Raw genomic sequence first — 17,086 nt, 5'->3', positions numbered from 1 at the left:
AATTACAAATATGGCAAAATAACTGCCTCTAAGGTAGGTCTAAGTTAATTTGTGGTCCAGGTAGAGTACTTGTAAAAGGAAAGTAATGCCAGGTCTAATTACACCTGATGTTGAACTAGTGGACAACAATGGTTTAATAGGAAAATGTACTCTCAGAGGACATAGAATCATAATTAATGGAAGGAAACTTTTAAAGGTCACCTCATCAAATTCCCTGCCTTCAGTCGGACCTCTCTAAAAAATATAACTGCTTATCTAGTCTAAAAAAACTTCAGAGAAGGAAACAACCATCCTTCCTTGAAAAACATCACGTTTCTCTCACAGTCCTGCAGGATGGTCTTCTTAATGTCTGCTTTCAGTTCCTCAGGGCAGTTTATCTGGCCTCTGATAATAATCATATTTAGAGTATTTCTTAAGCACTTACTATGTGCCAAGCACTGTTCTAAGTACAGGGGTAAATAAAATGTTATCAGGTCAGACACAGTCCCTGTCCCTCTTGGGGCTCACAATCTAGGTAGGAAGGAGTAGGATTTAAACCCCACTTTATAGGTGAGAGAACTGAGGCACAGAGAAATTAAATCACTTGCCCAAGGTCACACAGCTGATATAGGGCAGAACCAAAATTAGAACCCAGGACCTCTGACTCTTAGGCTTGTGCTCTTTCCACTAGAGAACACTGCTTTTCAACATGACTCCATGAAAGAATAATCAATCAGTGGCATTTACTGAGTGCGTACTATGTGCATAGTACTGTATTAAGCATTTGAGAAAGTACAATGGAATCAGTAGACATACTCCCTGCCCTCTAGCAGAGGAGACATACACTAAAATAAATTACAGTTAGGAGGGAGAAAGAAAGGGTGTTATGTCCATAAGTAGTGAACTCAATAGAATAAGAAATAAATATATAGAAACTGTCGCAATATTTCAACCTCATTAAAAGTCAAGTTATCAAATCTGGAAAGTATCTAATGAATTCTGCAGTTGAAGTAGTCACATTATTTACTGAGGACCTACTGAGTGTGCTATAGTCAATCAGTGGCATTTAGTGAGTGCTTACTATCAGTCTACTGTAGTACGAATTTGGCAATACTATGAATTTGGCAAATGTCATTATAAATGAACCCTGCCCACAAGGAGCATATAGATTAGAGAGGGAGAAAGATATTAAAATAAATTTCAGATGGATATGTGTAAAGGTGCTATGGGACTGAGGAGGGATAGATATCAAAGTTCTTAAGGGGAACAGACCCAAGTGCATAGGCAACGCTAAAGAGAGGATTTACACCAGAAAGTGAAAGTTTAGTCAGGGAAGGCCTCTTGAAGGAGGTGTTATTTTAGTAGGGCTTTGCATATGAGGACAGAGATGGTCTGTCAATTTGAAAGACGAGAGAGTTCCAAGTCAGAGATGTATGTGGGCAAGTAGTTGACAGCAAAAAACATGAGATGAAGATATGATGAGAAAGGTAGTTAGAGGAGCAAAGTATGTTGATTTGACTTATAGTAAGAGATGAGCAAGGAAAGGTGAAAGGGGGAGAGTTAATGAAGTACCTTAAAGCCAATGATAAGGCATTTCTGTTTGATGCAGAGATAATAGCATAGCATAGAGTGGGATTTTTTTAGAAAAAATGATCCCTGCAGCAGGCAGGGAGTCTAGTGAGGAGACTAATGAAATAGTCAAGGTGGGATAAGTGTTTGGATCAGCATGGTAAGAAGGAAATGAATTCTAGAGCTACTGAGAAGGTAAAACCAAGAGGATTTGGTGACAGATTGAATATGCGGTTTGAATGTGAGAAACGAATCAGGGATAATGCCGAGGTTATGAGCTTTCGAGGCGGAGAGAAATATGGTGTTGTCTTCGGTAATGGAAAGGTCCAGGACAGACTGAGGACAGCGTTGTTTGGGAAGGTAAGGAGTTCTATTTGAGACATGTTAAGTTTGTGGTGGCGGCAGGATCTACAAGTAGAGATGTCCTAGAGGCAGGAGGAAATGTGAGACTGCAGAGAAGGAAGGAAGTTAGAGCTGAGAGGTAGATTTGGGAATCATCCACATAGAGATGATAGTTGAAAATGTGGGAGCAAATGAGTTCTCCAAGGAAATAGATATAGAATAGAAGGGGACCTAGAACTGAGCCTTGGGGGATTCCCACAGTTAAGGGGTGGGAGACAGAGGAGGAACCTGCAAAGACAATGAAAAGGCACAGCCAAAGAGGTAGGAAAACCTGGAGAGGGCAGTGTCAGTAAAGCCATGGTTAGATAGGGTCTACAGCATGGTCCACAGTGTCAAAGGCAGCTGAAACGTCAAGGAGGATTAGGATGGAGTAGAAGCCATTGGATTTGACCTGAAGGAGATCATTAGTGATCTAACAAAGGGCATTTTCTGTGGAATGGAGGGGGTGGAATCCAGATTGCAAAAGAGTCAAGGAGAGAATTAAGAGAGAGGAAATGGAGGCAGCGGATGTAAATATCCCGCTTCAGGAGTTTAGAAAGGTATAATAGGAGGGAGATTGGGTGAAAACTGGAGCCAGCCATGGGGTCAAGGGAGAGGTTTTTTTAGGATAAGAGATAAATGGGCATGTTTGGAAGCAGTGGGCAGTGGGGAAGGAGCTATTGGAGAGTGAGTAGTTGAAGAAGGCAGGGAAGGCAGGAAGACAGGAAGAAAGGAAGGAGGGGACAAGCGTTTTAATAAGGTACAGAGGAATGGGCTCTGAGGCACAGATTTTAAGAGAAATGCTTGCAAGCCACTGTAATAAGTGCCTGGAGAACAGAAAGGAGGGAGTAACAAGATCACATCAGCAAATGCACCTCCCTGTTAGCCATTTTGCATGTTATCCCAGCGTTCATGGGTTTGAGATGAGGGACTACATATGAATGGCCATCCCCTAGAATCAGAGTGGGTGGAAAGTGCAAACATTTGGGGAAATTGAGATGGCATGTTATCCAATTCCTGATTTTGGAGAGCAGGAATAATACAGTCTCGGAATGGCCAGGATTGAACAGGTCCCTGTTCACCACTGTCCCTGGCTCCACAGAACACCTAGCTTTCTCCAAACGTCAAGCCAAAAAGGATCCCCTTGGAGCCAGGCACGGTCCACATAACCCCACCCAGTACCAGCCCTTTGGGATTTTCCCAGTATCCCAGTGGACCAATCTGGTCCTAAATGCATCCCTTGTCATTTCCCATCAATACAGACATGACATCTTGCCCCTCAAATTGTAAGAGGTTGATCAAGCAGGCCTCTACATTTGAGAAGATAAATGCCACTAGAAGAGGGAAACCTTTTGTATATTTACTGGGTAGTTTTAAGCCCTACAGACCTTAATAATGAATGGGGCCTTAGGCCATTTATCACATAAGGAGCCCAGTTGTCATGCAGAGTGTTTTTTTGTCATATCACACCTGGCCTCACATGTTTGTCTGTTGATTCTGAAGCCTTAGATGTCATTTAACATATAGTAACTTTGGTTAGGGGTGTAGGTAAAAGCAATGTGTTTGATTAAAACTTGTACCTGTAGTCATTCTTCATTGTGGCAGGGAGTTCCAGTAACTATGTTGGCAGCACAGAGTAAGCCCTTGGGTCCCATGGTCAGTTCACGGGTGTAAGGTATGCTAGTTCCAGGGAAGAAATCTCTGCAGTTTAAAGAGTCTGAGAAGAGAATCGAACGAAGGCTGAAAGAAAGAAAAGGGTCAAATGCATCACAGCGACTTCCCGGCTAGAACCCAAGTCACTGCCAGAATGACGTGCAACAGTAATGCTTGATTGGAATATAACGTGTTACGCCTATGAATACACCCCTTGTCATTTTGCATTTCATTCTATACAAAGCCGTCATCTTTTTCATCCTCCCTGAGCCGCTGTGGAGTAGGTCCAAGGATAATCGTCACCACGTTAGAAATAGAAAACCGAGGCACAGAGTAATTGTTTTTCCGTGACCTCAACCAAATCCTTTTTCTCTCGCCATCACGACGTAACCCAGACTCTGTCACCAGTCCCTGCCCTTAGTGCTTAATTTGTCCTAGGAGAGATTCGAGGGAGGCCAATAGCTGTGTCGCTCCCAGTAGATTGTTTCGGACCTGCAGGACCCAAAAGAGAGCAAGTGGAGAAGATGGGGCACTGGAAACTCTAATGGCCCCAGAAATTGATCCTCTCAACCAAAGCAAAATAGATTATAAAGTGAGATAAGCTTCTTTTATCGATGATCTGGTGGGGAGGATGGGTAGCTTGGCTTCTCTTCCCCCCAACCCTCTTGGAGTGTATACTCAGGTGGTCCCAGGTCCAAATTCTGTCTTTTTTCAGAATAAATTCAGCCCCGCCTAGACACAGCTTCTAGCATGCTGCCCCATATATTACCCTGGAATCCTACTACGGGCTCTGAAGCTAAGTCCAACTGCTTAATTGTAAATTGTGGGGTGAGTTCTAGATCTGATCTGATTGTCCTGTAACTACTCCAGCTATTAGCACATGGTAAGTGCTGAATGAATACTGCATGATGCTGGGCACAAATCACATGATTCAGTTGGTTTTCTAATCTGAAATGCTGGAAGGCAGAAAGGATAAGACACCCACTGACTAGCAGTTGGGTAAGGGAACTGGCCCAGCTCCTTGGTTCTTGGAGACAAGGAGGAAAGAGGTTCATGGACAGGGAGGATTCTGAATGCTCACTGTGGGCAAGGAATGTGTCTGTTTATTGTTGTATTGTACTTTCCTAAGCACTTAGTACAGTGCTCTGCACACAGTAAGTGTTCAATGAATACAATTGAATGAATGAATGTTCTTTGGGGGATCAGAAAAGAGGGTCTTGGGTAGAAAAGAAAAAGAATTTCCAATCTAACTGGGGAAGAGCTAAGTTTTATGCTGATTTAGTCGCTTGCAGTTTTATGCTTTGAGAAATTAAGACATGCCCCATAAAATAGTCAAATTTTCTTCCTTAGCTTTCATGTCAGTCAGTGTGGTGTGCCTGCACTTTATAGGACTGAGAGCAGTCTAAAGTGATGAATCAACAGGCTGAATGAGCTGATTGTTGAAGCTAAGCTTCTGATTTTCTCTCTGGGGAGTCTAGGACTAGACTGGGCCTGTTTTCTATACACTAGTATTTATTAATACCCATCATTATTGCTTGAGTGTCAACAACGAAAGTATTTTACAGAAGACAGAGGAAGGCAGCAGCATTGATACACATATTAGAAATTGTCATTATCATCCTCACCACCATCAGCTAATCAATATTTTCTAAGCTGTCACAACTCTGAACTCTTTGGGGGCAAATGAATAGGCTGTTTATAAGTCACTGAAAAAGACCAGACTCTACCTTAGAGAACCTGACAATTTATAATAGAATAGACAGACAACACATTTTAGGAAGACATAACGTAAAATAAATATTCATTCAATCGTGTTTACTGAGCGCTTACTGTGTGCACAGCACTGTACTAAGCCTTTGGGGCAGTACAGTACTACAATAAACAGACACATCCCCTGCCCACAACAATTTTACAGTCTAGAGGGAACTTATGTACCAAACATCCAACTGGTTAATGAGGGAGAAAGGAAAAGATGGGCTTTATGTTGCTAAAACTCATGTGTCTTTTTGAGGAAGATGTCATTTAGGAGAAGGGTTTTGAGAAGGAATTTGAATGCCGGGAAATGATTCGGTGGGTGGATAGCATGGTACAGATTGGTATAAATTGGATTGCTCTAGACTTTAGAATGAATAACTTGATTGGCATTTTTTGAAACTCCCATTATTGTTTGCTAGAGAAACTAGGAGAAAGAGTAATACTGAATAAGATTAAAGACAAATGGGCTGGCATGGGGCCCCATTTCAGGCCTTAGTAATAACATCATAGGGTCACTAGCCTAGACTAGACCCATTCTGTAAATTAGCAAAACCTCATGTCTACAGAGTCTTTGGCTCAGGAAACCGACTGCCGAGTTGGGAGTTTGACATATTTACAGTCGTTGTGTGTGATTTGTACAAGGGGGAAATCAGCATCTGGTTACGATCATGTTTACCTGAACTCTCTGATCTGTGACACTGGGAGAAAGATGGAGTGTGAAGAGAGGGGAGACTGGGAGAGAAACCGATCCTGGCAATCGGTCGCCCTCTAGATAGCAACTCGAATCCCATGGCATCCAATGGCACTAAACTTGCCCAGAGGGAGAAGTGGAGGAGGTGAGTGAGGAAGTCCAGGCTAATAAGAATTTCATGCCCAGATATAATCTTTTCCAAAATGTGATGTCTGAATAGACTTTGGCAAGCCAGGGATAGCTCATCAGGTCTAAGAAAAAGTGAGATCACGTGAGATGCACATTGGACTGCTGAGAAGAATGACTCCACCCAAGTTCCAACTATTGTTCTTGGGACTCTTGTTTATGTGGTAATTCTACTAAGTGATGAGCAGGGATGCCCACAAAAACCCTAATGAGAATCTCATGGGGAACAAAAGAGATTAGATATGATCCAGAAGGATAATAAACAAGTCAACCTTCACAAACAAAGCCTGAACGCATCTTGTGGTGTGGGAGGAAGAGGCTTGGGAAGCTTCTCCCAACAGGATTTATGATGCCACCCTCAGACTTCTTGGTGGCATTTCAGCCTGGGACTTTTCAGCTGCCTTCCATCTGGATATAAATAATTGATAACTGCAAGGGACCTGCAAAGGAACACAGATAGTCTTGGTGACATCAATTACGGGGTCAGTGATTTGATGAAAAAAAGAAAATATTTCCAACTGCACTTTAATGATCTCCACCAAGAATCCCTGGTGTTCCAAATGAAACGTGGGGCTCCATCCTCATGTCTGAGATTGCTTTTTTGTTTTTGTTTTGTCTCCTCTGAGGAAGCAGGTTTCGGCTGAATAAAAGAAACGGTCAATTATTTTCATGTTTGTCCTTTGTAACTCTGTATTAAAAGAGCTACTTATAAGAACTGAAGAGGAAATGTTTTTGAACGTCTGTTCTGGGTGAGCTTCACTTTGTATGGTTCATATTGGCCAGGGCGGTAGCATGCCAGTAGGTGTCATAGGGTTAAGGTTTGGGAGTCGGGCTCCAATACTACTTGTATGTGTCATCTATGGCACTAGAACATTGTAGCATGCTAAAATGATATTGTAAGCGGCATCATTAAGACTGTTGAAAGGAAGTCAGAGTTCAAGTATTTTCGCATGAGGTAGTTTATGTGGTGCTGACTTCTGAATTTATAGACATGGGGATGAGAACTGAGATACTGTTTTGGCTGGTGAAAGTGTTTCCCCACTCACTGTTGGTTGAATGCAATGTGTACTGGTTCTTAATCTTCCTTTTATTATTTTCACAGTTCTGTATGGAGCACTAGCCTTTGAGGAGATAGGACAAAATTTTGCCCCACTTAAAGAACACAATTAGTGGAACCAAAATGCTATTTGGCACCCAGTGTAAGAGATGTTGTGTGGCAGTGCCCTTATGATCTCCTTGGAGAGATTCCTGAAAGAATTGAGATGAGATTTCAGGGAGGCAAGCCAGTTCATTTAGGAAGTAGAAGGTGTTTCGACTCTTTTCCCAAAATTTTCTCTTAAGGAGAAGCAGCATGACCTACTGGCTAGAGCACGGGTCTGGGAATCAGAAGGATCTGGGTTCTAATCTCGGTTTTCCCACTTGTCACACTGCGGTGTGACTTTGGGCAAGTCACAACTTCTCTGCCTGAGTTATCTCATCTATAAAATGGGGATTAAGACTGTGAGTCCCATGGTGGGACATGGACTGTGTCCAACCTGATTAGTTTATATCTACCCCAGGAAGTAGTACAGGACCTAGCACATAGAGGAGGTCTACTTGGATGCCAGGCCGACACCTCAAATTTAACATGTCTGAAACAGAACTCCTCATCTTCCCCCCACAAACCCTATCTTCCCCTGACTTTCCCATCACTGAAGACAGCACCACCAACCTCACTGTCTCACAAGTGTGTCACCTTGGCATTATCCTCAATTAATTTCTTTTGTTGAACCCACATATTCAGTCTGTCACCAGGTCCTGTTGGTTCTCCCTCCACAACATCACTAAAATCTGCCCTTTTCTCTCCATCCATACTGTCATTAGTAATAATAATAATAACAATTACGGTATTGTTCAGTGCTTACTATGGGCCAGGCACTGAACTAAGCACTGGGGTGGATACAAGCAAATCGGGTTGGACACAGTTCTTGTCCCACATGGGGCTCACAGTCTCAATCCCCATTTTTCAGAGGAGGTAACTGAGGCACAGAGAAGTGAAGTGATTTGCCCAAGGTCTCACAGCAAACAAGTGGTGGAACTGGGATTAGAACCCGTAACCTTCTGACTCCCAGGCCCTTGCTCTATCCACTATAACATTGATCCAAGCACTTATCCTATCCCTCCTTGCTGACCTGCCTACCTTCTGTCTCTCTCCATTCCTGTCCATATTTCATTCTGGTGCCCATAGCATTTTTCTGAAAAACAATTCAGTCCATGTTTCCCCACTCCTCAAGATCCTGCAATAATAATAATAATGATGGTATTTGTTAAGCGCTTACTATGTGCCAAGCACTGTTCTATGGTTGCCCGTCCACCTCTACCTCAAACAGAAACGCCTTACCATAGACTTTAAAGAACTCAAGCACCTTACTCCCACCTATCATACCCTACTGATTTCCTACTCCAATCCTACACTCACTTCACTCCTCTAATGCCAACCTGCTCAATGAATCTCAGTCTCATCTATCTCACTGCCGACCCCTCGCCCACAACTTCTCTGCGGCCTGAACTGTCTCCCCCTTTATAGCCAACAGACCAATTCTTTCCCCACCTTCAAAGCCTTATTAAATTCACATCTCCTCCAAGAGGCCTTCCTCGACTACATCCTCAATTCCCCTTCTCCCCCTGTCCCTTCTGCTTCACCCTCACACTCAGTTCTGTATTCTTTATTCACCCCACTCTCAGCATCACAGCACTTATGTCCATGTCTGTAATTTATTTTAATGTCTGGCCCCCTCGTGGGCAAGGAACATGTCTCTACCAACGCTGTTACATTGAACTCTCCCAAATGCTTGGTACAGTACTCTGCATACAGTAAGCGTTCATAAATGCGGTTGATTGAATGATTGCAGATCAGTCCACTAATTGCTTGGGAGAGTACAGGAGAAGAAAAAGACACAATCCCTGCCCAGAAAGAATGTATAATCTAGTGGGTGGTACAGACATAAAACAATATACAAACAGAAGGAAGAACTGTTTAAATAGTAGGCAAAGTAACATATACAAAAACGCAAGAAGTAGTGCATGTAAAAACTCTAAGGTTGTAGTTGGGAAGATGTAGGGTGCGGAAGTAAAAGATTAAATCAAGGAAAGCCTGCAGGAAAGTGAGACGGTGAGTTGAACCATCATGTATACCTGCTGAGTATTTATTTTGACCACTCCCTCAATTCCCTCATGCATCAACTCACTGCCCGAGGCTTCAGAGATTCCGGATGTCGCCATGATTCAGACAGTTATAATATTAAATTGTAGAGTGCTCTGCACACAGTAAACACTCAATAAATTGATTGATCAATCAATTGTAAAGTCTGCCTATCTGGCTCCTGGTTGCCCTCCCTACTGGTCCATTGGGGGAGCCTCAGGGCTCACTCCCACAGCCTGGGGCCTTTTGTTTTGGCGGGGGACTCTTCAACAACACAGCTGGCACCTCATACCATCACCTTACTCTGGTCCAGGTGGCCTGGGTGTGAATGGGAAGGATAAGAAGCAAGACTCGTTTTTAAAAGGAAGGAGAGAAGGTTTTTGGTGGAGTATTTATCCAATTAAAAAGTTATTCAGAATGTTCAGTGCTCCAAAATTACAGAATCTACAGGATGAGAGGCAGGTGAGGATGATGAGGAACAAGGAATGTGTCCAAGTTAGACTGTATGCCCTTGGAGAGCAGGGATCACATCTACCCCTGCATCGTACACTCCTAATCGTTCAATACGGGGCTCTGCATATAGTAAGGGCTCAACGTTACCATTGCTTGTTTCAATAGGTGGGTTGGGAGTGGGGCCTGCTTGCTGCAGCTGCATTATAAAATTACGGAGTTGAGTTGCAAGGATACAGTATCCAGAACCTGTGTTCAAATTCAGATGCTTCGCTGAAGCTTTCAGTCATTTGCTCTATGCTGTGGTATATTTTCTACACTCTCCCCACTTAGAGCATTCTCTTACAGCAGTTAGTTGGAAAACCGGTGAGAAGCAAATTCTCCCTTTGAAAAGTTAATTGGACAACTGGTGAGGAGCAGATTCTCTCTTTGAAAAGGGACTGTTTTAGTTATCAGTTTGGGTGATCGATTTGGAAGCCGTGTTTCCAAACTGTGGTGAGGGAGTAACTTTTTGAAAATTGGCCAGGGGACTATTTGTAATCTGCGTGCTGGTTTCCATCGAGAAAGTAAGACTGGGGACCGAGAGCTATTTAAAAGAAACAGCACTGAAGAGGTTACTAAACCCCATCTCAACTGCAAACAGAAGTAATTTGCATGCTTGTTGTTTTGGAAGCAGTTCAAAGTTGTTTTTCCATCGTAAATAGCATTAAAGTGCTCTGTGGAGGCAAGTATTATTTCTTTTTGGCCCAATGCACCTCCATTAATGGTTCTTCTACACTGAAAGTACTGTACAACAATAAGACTCAGGAAGTTATGGACCATATTATTTGAGGTGGGGGGTTCTGTCATATGGTAAGTAGAGAGGAGAGAAATTTGGGGATGGGGACTTAGTGCATGTGAATGCCAAGGCAGTGAACATCTGGAAAACCTGCTCTGCATTATGTGGTCATTCTGCAAACTTTTCCAAAGAGTCACATAAGGAGTAGATTACATTTTAATTAGAGCTGGGAGAGTTCCAGAAAAAAAAAGTGGTTTGGTGAGCAAGCTGCTTTTTGAGTTTGGCTGGGTTCATGATTTGCAATTAACCACTTAGCTGCTTCAAAATATGCTCTGCATGTCCCAATGTCCCGGCAATTTGAACGGAACATCAAATTATGATCATGCCCAGGATTCCACTGAGAGAGCAGAAGAAACAGAAGCTAGTGGGTGAATGTCAATAGATGGGGCTGGTTCTGTGGAGCCGGCGTGGGAGACTTGCCAACAAAGGAGAAATGCATGGGTATGAGAGAAACTATTGCAGAACGGCTCTGTTTCATCTCATGGGAGAGAGTAGGATGATAGTGTTTGTGCTTCGGACCCCTTTGACAGAAGATAATCATACAAGCCTCTCTTGGCACGTTTATTCTTATATTTTTGCCTCCCCGGTGTATTCTGACCTTCAGAATATCTCTGGGCATATACTCTCTTCCACCATGCTCTTCTCGCCAAAGAAATGTCATCTCCTGCTCCTTTTCCCTCAAAATATCTTCTCCAGATTCTCCACTTTATTCTCACCATTAGACCATAGCATAATCCAAAGACTCCCTGGACCACAGCTTGGGAAATCTTGAAAAGGAAGGAGACCTTCTCCCCTGTCTGCCAGCTGTAAAGCAAACTGATTGATTTGATATAGCAAATATGCTCAAAATGTTTCCAAAGCCAGAACATAACCCTTCATTCGGTTCCGTCTAGTCTCAACTGAAGTTCATCCTTCTCCTCGTCCTCCTCCACCTCCACTTCTTCCTCCTCATCGTCTAACTCAAACAAACCAGATCTAACTGGAGAATATTATTTTTTAAAGACACAGGTGTGCAGTTTGTTTCAGCAACTGGGTAGTTAATTAATGGGCTACGTGCAGTTTGAAATGTGTCCATTCAATATGTCTATTCAATCATATTTATTGAGTGCCTACTGTGAGCAGAGCACTGTACTAAGCACTTGGGAGAGAAGAGTATAACAGTAAAGAGACACATTCCCTGCCTACAACGAGCTTATGCCTAAGGAAAGAGCAGCATTTTCTTCTGGTTAGAAAGGAGAGAACAGCAAAAGCAAATAGTAGCAGCAGCAGCTTCTTTTTATTTTTTTTCATTGTGTGTGTTAAGTGCTTACTTTGTGTCAAGCACTGTTCTAAGCACTGGAGTAGGTACAAGTTAATTAGGTCGGACTCAGTCCCTGTCCCATGTGGGCCTCACAGCCTAAGCAGGAGGGAGAACAGTTTACAATTTACAGTTGAGGAAACTGAAGGACAGAGAAGTTAAGCAACGCCCTGGGTCACACAGCAAACAATTGGAAGAGCCTGATTTAGAGCCACAGGTCCTCTGACTCCAAGGCCTGTGCTCTTTCCACCAGGCCACTTTGCTTCTCTGAGATTCTGTCACAAAATCAATCAATAGTATTATCTGTGCAGAGCCTGTACTAAGCGCATGGGAGAGTACATTAAAAACTCAGTAAAGAAATAAACAGTAAGCAAAGAGTCACGTTGTCGCTTAATAGCATGAGGAAACTTTACCATTTCAGTCATGAGACTTCCAACCCATCCATCGCAATGCAAGTGCGCTCTGCCGATGAATTGGCAGCTGCCTCTACCCAGCTTGATACATCTGGTGAATGGCAGTTTGATATTAAACTTGCCAGATGCTTGCAGGTGAGAGAAATATAGTCCCGTTCATGGATCCACTTACCAATTTATTCCAGTTAGTCCAGTGCAGATGTTACTGCCATTTAAATACTAACTGGTGCACCTCTTTTTAAAATATATTAAGCTCCTGGATTTATGTCTATACCCACTAATATCATAGCCCAGGAAGCTCTACAGTCTGTGAATGCAAGTATTTCTAGTGGCTTTGTTTGGAGACAAAATTGGGCTTTGTAATTAGATGTTATAGAGAGTTATAAAATGATTGTGATTTTAATCCTAAAAGCCCGCCAACTTCACTTCTCTACTGCCAGCTTGCTCACTGGACCTCAATTTTGTCTATCTCGCCTCCGACCCCTTTCCACATCCTGTTCTAATCCCACTCCGTCACTTGTCTGCTGTGTGTCTTTGGCAAGTCACTCAATTTCTCTGTGCCTCAGTTACCTCATCTGTAAAATGGGGATTAAGCCTGTGAGCCCCATGTGGGACGTGAACTGGGTCCAACCTGATTATCTTATGTCTATCCCAGCACTTAGAACAGTGCTTGACATAAAGTAAGCCCCTCTAGATTGTAAGTAAGCTCATTATGGGCAGGGACAGCGTCTGCTAATTCTGTTGTAGTCTCTCAAGAGCTTAGTACAGTGCTGTGCACGTAGAAGTAAGTACTAAGTAAATATCATTGATTGATCAACTGAATGATAGTAAGCACATTACAAATTACGTAAAAAAACTCATTGGCCCATAATCAATCAATCAGTAGTATTTATTGAGTGCTTACTGTCTGCAAAGCCCTGTACTAAGTGTTTAAGAAGGTACAGTACAACTGCATTGGTGAACATGTTCCCTGTCAGCAAGGAGCTTACAGTCTAGAGGGGGAGGCGGCATTAGTATAAATGCATTTAAATACATAAATTACGGCTATGTACATAATTATTGTAGAGCTGAGAGTGAAGTGAATATCAAGTGCTTAAAGGGTACTAGGAAGAGGAAATAGTTAATAATAATAATGTTGGTATTTGTTAAGCACTTGCTATGTGCAGAGCACTGTTCTAAGCGCTGGGGTAGATACAGGGTAATCAGGTTGTCCCTCGTGAGGCTCACAGTCTTAATCCCCATTTTACAGATGAGGTAACTGAGGCACAGAGAAGTTAAGTGACTTGCGCACAGTCACACATCTGCCAAGTGGCAGAGCCGGGTTTTGAACCCATGACCTCTGACTCCCAAGCCCGGGCTCTTTCCACTGAGCCACGCTGCTTAAAGTGACACAATTTAGGGAGGATCCTTGGATTCAACCACTGGGGTCATATTGCATAGGGAGACCAATGGAAGAACAACCTAGAGCACTAGCTCTATCGGGTGTGCATTAGGGGTACAAAGCACCTTCTCCACAGTCTCCTTCATCCTATCAGCAGCCTTGTGATGTAGATGGCAGGCAGGTATTATTGCTCTCCTGTTTAAAATTAAAAATCTAGGATAAAGGATAAAGCAGTAGGCCAAGTCAAGTGATTAGCCCCCAAATCTCTTGATTCCTGCACAGAGGTTCAGGACCCAACCATGAAACTGGAGCTGATCTAGTCTGGGCTCACTAAACTTCCCTACTTCACTTCATGTGTTTTGAATTCAATAGTATGTGTTTTTGCCAAGATTTCTTTTTTCTTAATTTCCAAGCCCACAAATTGTTATGGGTAATCGCATCTATATGTTTATGATTTACTTTACAATTAAACCATCAAAATATTGTTTTAAAAAAACTGTTTGATGTCCAAAAAGTAGTTTGAGCCTTTAAAGGGGGTTCCCCAGCCACACACGGTTACATTTGCTCTGGGAGAACTGGCACAGAAAGCAGGTGACATCTCACGCCTCAACTTTCAAGGTTTAAATAGATTCTAAACGTGAGAAAATGAGTCCTTGCGTTGCTAAATTCCACCGAGCTGCTAGTGGAGGCATTTGGTGAGAAGATGGCTTCTGTCAGAAAAGAAGGCAGTGTTCCAAGAGGAAGGCAAAGATGAATTTATCTAAGGTCTCTGAGGAACAGCAGAAAACATAACTTGTCACGCTGCCATTTAATAAGGGGAGGGGAGAGTTTTAATACACATCAAATGTTCGAGAGGAATGAATAGAAATGTGATGTCCATATGAAGAGAACAGTGGTGTCGTGAGTCTGTGAAAACAATGGGATAAATGTGTGAATTTCACCACATCGCATTTGCTTTCTAGTCTAATTTTCTCCTGTATTCAGTCGATGTAAAACTGTTAATACGACAAATATATTACCCTAAAATAATTAATGCCCTCATAAATAATGGCACTATTATTATTCATAGCATTATTTCTGCTGTGAGCATCTGCTACAGTATCATTTCAGAGCTCGACAAGGACAATAAGAAGGGTTAATTTTGAAGACATATGTGGAATATGCCATCAAAGTTAAAGTGTGAACAAGATGGGTTCTTTATATAAATGACCTCTCCTTCTTTCATGATTGTCTACAGTACGACTGCCCCAGGGAGCCTATGCTAGTGAAAGCTGCTACACTATGATATCAAAATGTTTATCTTCAGCCCCACCAGAGAACCAATAAACAGCTGGGTTATGATGATAGGGGTAAGTCCATTATCACCCCTCATCAAATGCCGAGCCGAAAGGAAATATGGCACACCCAGAGAGGTGGCCCCTGTGTGCTCTGCGGAGGGGTAGCTGCACCTACTTCCTGTGATTGTGAGAGGTGGGCGGCAAATGCTCTCTTCTGCTTTTCCAACTCTTTGGAGGTTAGCAGTAGACAGTCATGGGCCATTTTGGATTGTACATTTCCCCTCCTGGACTGTAGCCCATTATGGGCAAAGGAACATATCTGCTAATTTTGTTGTATTGTACTCTCCCAAACGCTTAGTACAGTGCTCTGCACACTGTAAGTGCTTAATATATACCATTGGTTGATTGATTGATATTAGGTTTCATCTGGTCAGCCTAACATACACCAATCCCAGCTGTTCCTAGTCACCTTAAGTGCTTGGAGTGTCACACCCAGGACGGAGCCTGCTAGGATTAGACTCCATAGCAGTCTGGATTTTTGAGCATGAACATTCTAGCATGCTGGAGTTTAGAGAACAACCCTCATTTCCCCCTGCCCTTATTTCCTCCCTTCTTTAATCTTCCCTCCCATCAGTTGACAGTATCCCCAATACATTTTAGGATTGAAGGATAAAACTAACTGTGAGCTTGTTGTGGGCAGGCAATGTGGCTGTTTGTTGTAGTATTGTACTCTCCTAAATGCTTAGTACAGGGCTCTGCAGACAGTAAGTGCTCAATAAGTACAATTGAATTGAATTGACTTGAATTGCAGATCGCTGTACTAACCGCTTGGAAGAGTATGATATAACCAGAGTTGGTATACATGTTCACTACCCAGAACAAGCTTATGATATTTCGCATCCACCTGATGCCCAACATGGAAATCACTGGAAAGTTTGTTCTGCTAGTAATGAAGTTTGCTCTTTCAATGAGAACCTCACAATAGGATATTTATCAGAAATATCCCACCCAACATAAGTGAGAGTGGCGTGGATTGCTTTGTTAAAATTCTAGAATTATTAGGCATTTCGAGAGAAGCATCCAGTCTTTGACTGAAATGAGTTCCTCATCCTTCAGAAGGACCTGGAAAATGCCATTAGGAAACAGAGAAGGAGCATGGCTAAGTGGAAAGAGCATGGGCTTGGGAGTCAGAGGTCATGAGTTCGAATCCCGGCTCTGCCACTTGTCAGCTGTGTGACTGTGGGCAAGTCACTTAACTTCTCTGTGCCTCAGTTACCTCATCTGTAAAATGGAGATTAACTGTGAGCCTCACGTGGGACAACCTGATGACCCTGTATCTCCCCCAGTGCTTAGAACAGTGCTCTGCACATAGTAAGCGCTTAACAAATACCAACATTATTATTATTATTAACTGATGGTTTCAATAATTTTAAAATGGCAGATTATTTCCCAGAACCCTTGGGTGGGAATCATTTATATCATTGATCATATCCAATCACTAACAAGCAATGAGAAATCATTCTCTCAGTGCGGCAGAATGGCTTTTTTCTCCAATAGCTTATCCTTTGATCCCAGTTGCTTTCTCAATTTCTCTACTGAGAGGGATTTGAAATGCTCCCATCCACCACCCACGCCTGTACCCCAAACCTTTCCTCCATGTGGCCTCTCAGAGCCCAGATAATTGGCTGACTTATTCAAGTTTGAGGTTGAGGTTTTTTATTGAAGAAAGATGTGCATGCTATACATAGTTTACATCTCAATAGACTGTTGAGGCCAACCACCCTTATTTTGAGAAAATTCCACATCTTTCTTGGGATTTTTTTCCCTTTTTAACATCTCATTCCTCTTTTAACCAAAACAGTCTACTGCATCCAGCTTAAAAAAAATAAAGGAAAGACTTGGCTGGATTTGTCTGCCATTAACCCATTTTTTAACATCTTAATCGATTTGGAAACAATCTGTTCACTGCAGTCTAAATATGATCTCACGTAGGCTTGACTGTCTTTGAAGGGCATTGGTGGAATTCATTCTCAGC

Source organism: Ornithorhynchus anatinus, chromosome 9 (assembly GCF_004115215.2).
Source record: "Ornithorhynchus anatinus isolate Pmale09 chromosome 9, mOrnAna1.pri.v4, whole genome shotgun sequence".
Taxonomy (NCBI): Eukaryota; Metazoa; Chordata; class Mammalia; order Monotremata; family Ornithorhynchidae; genus Ornithorhynchus; species Ornithorhynchus anatinus.
Note: the sequence above shows the minus strand (reverse complement) of the source record.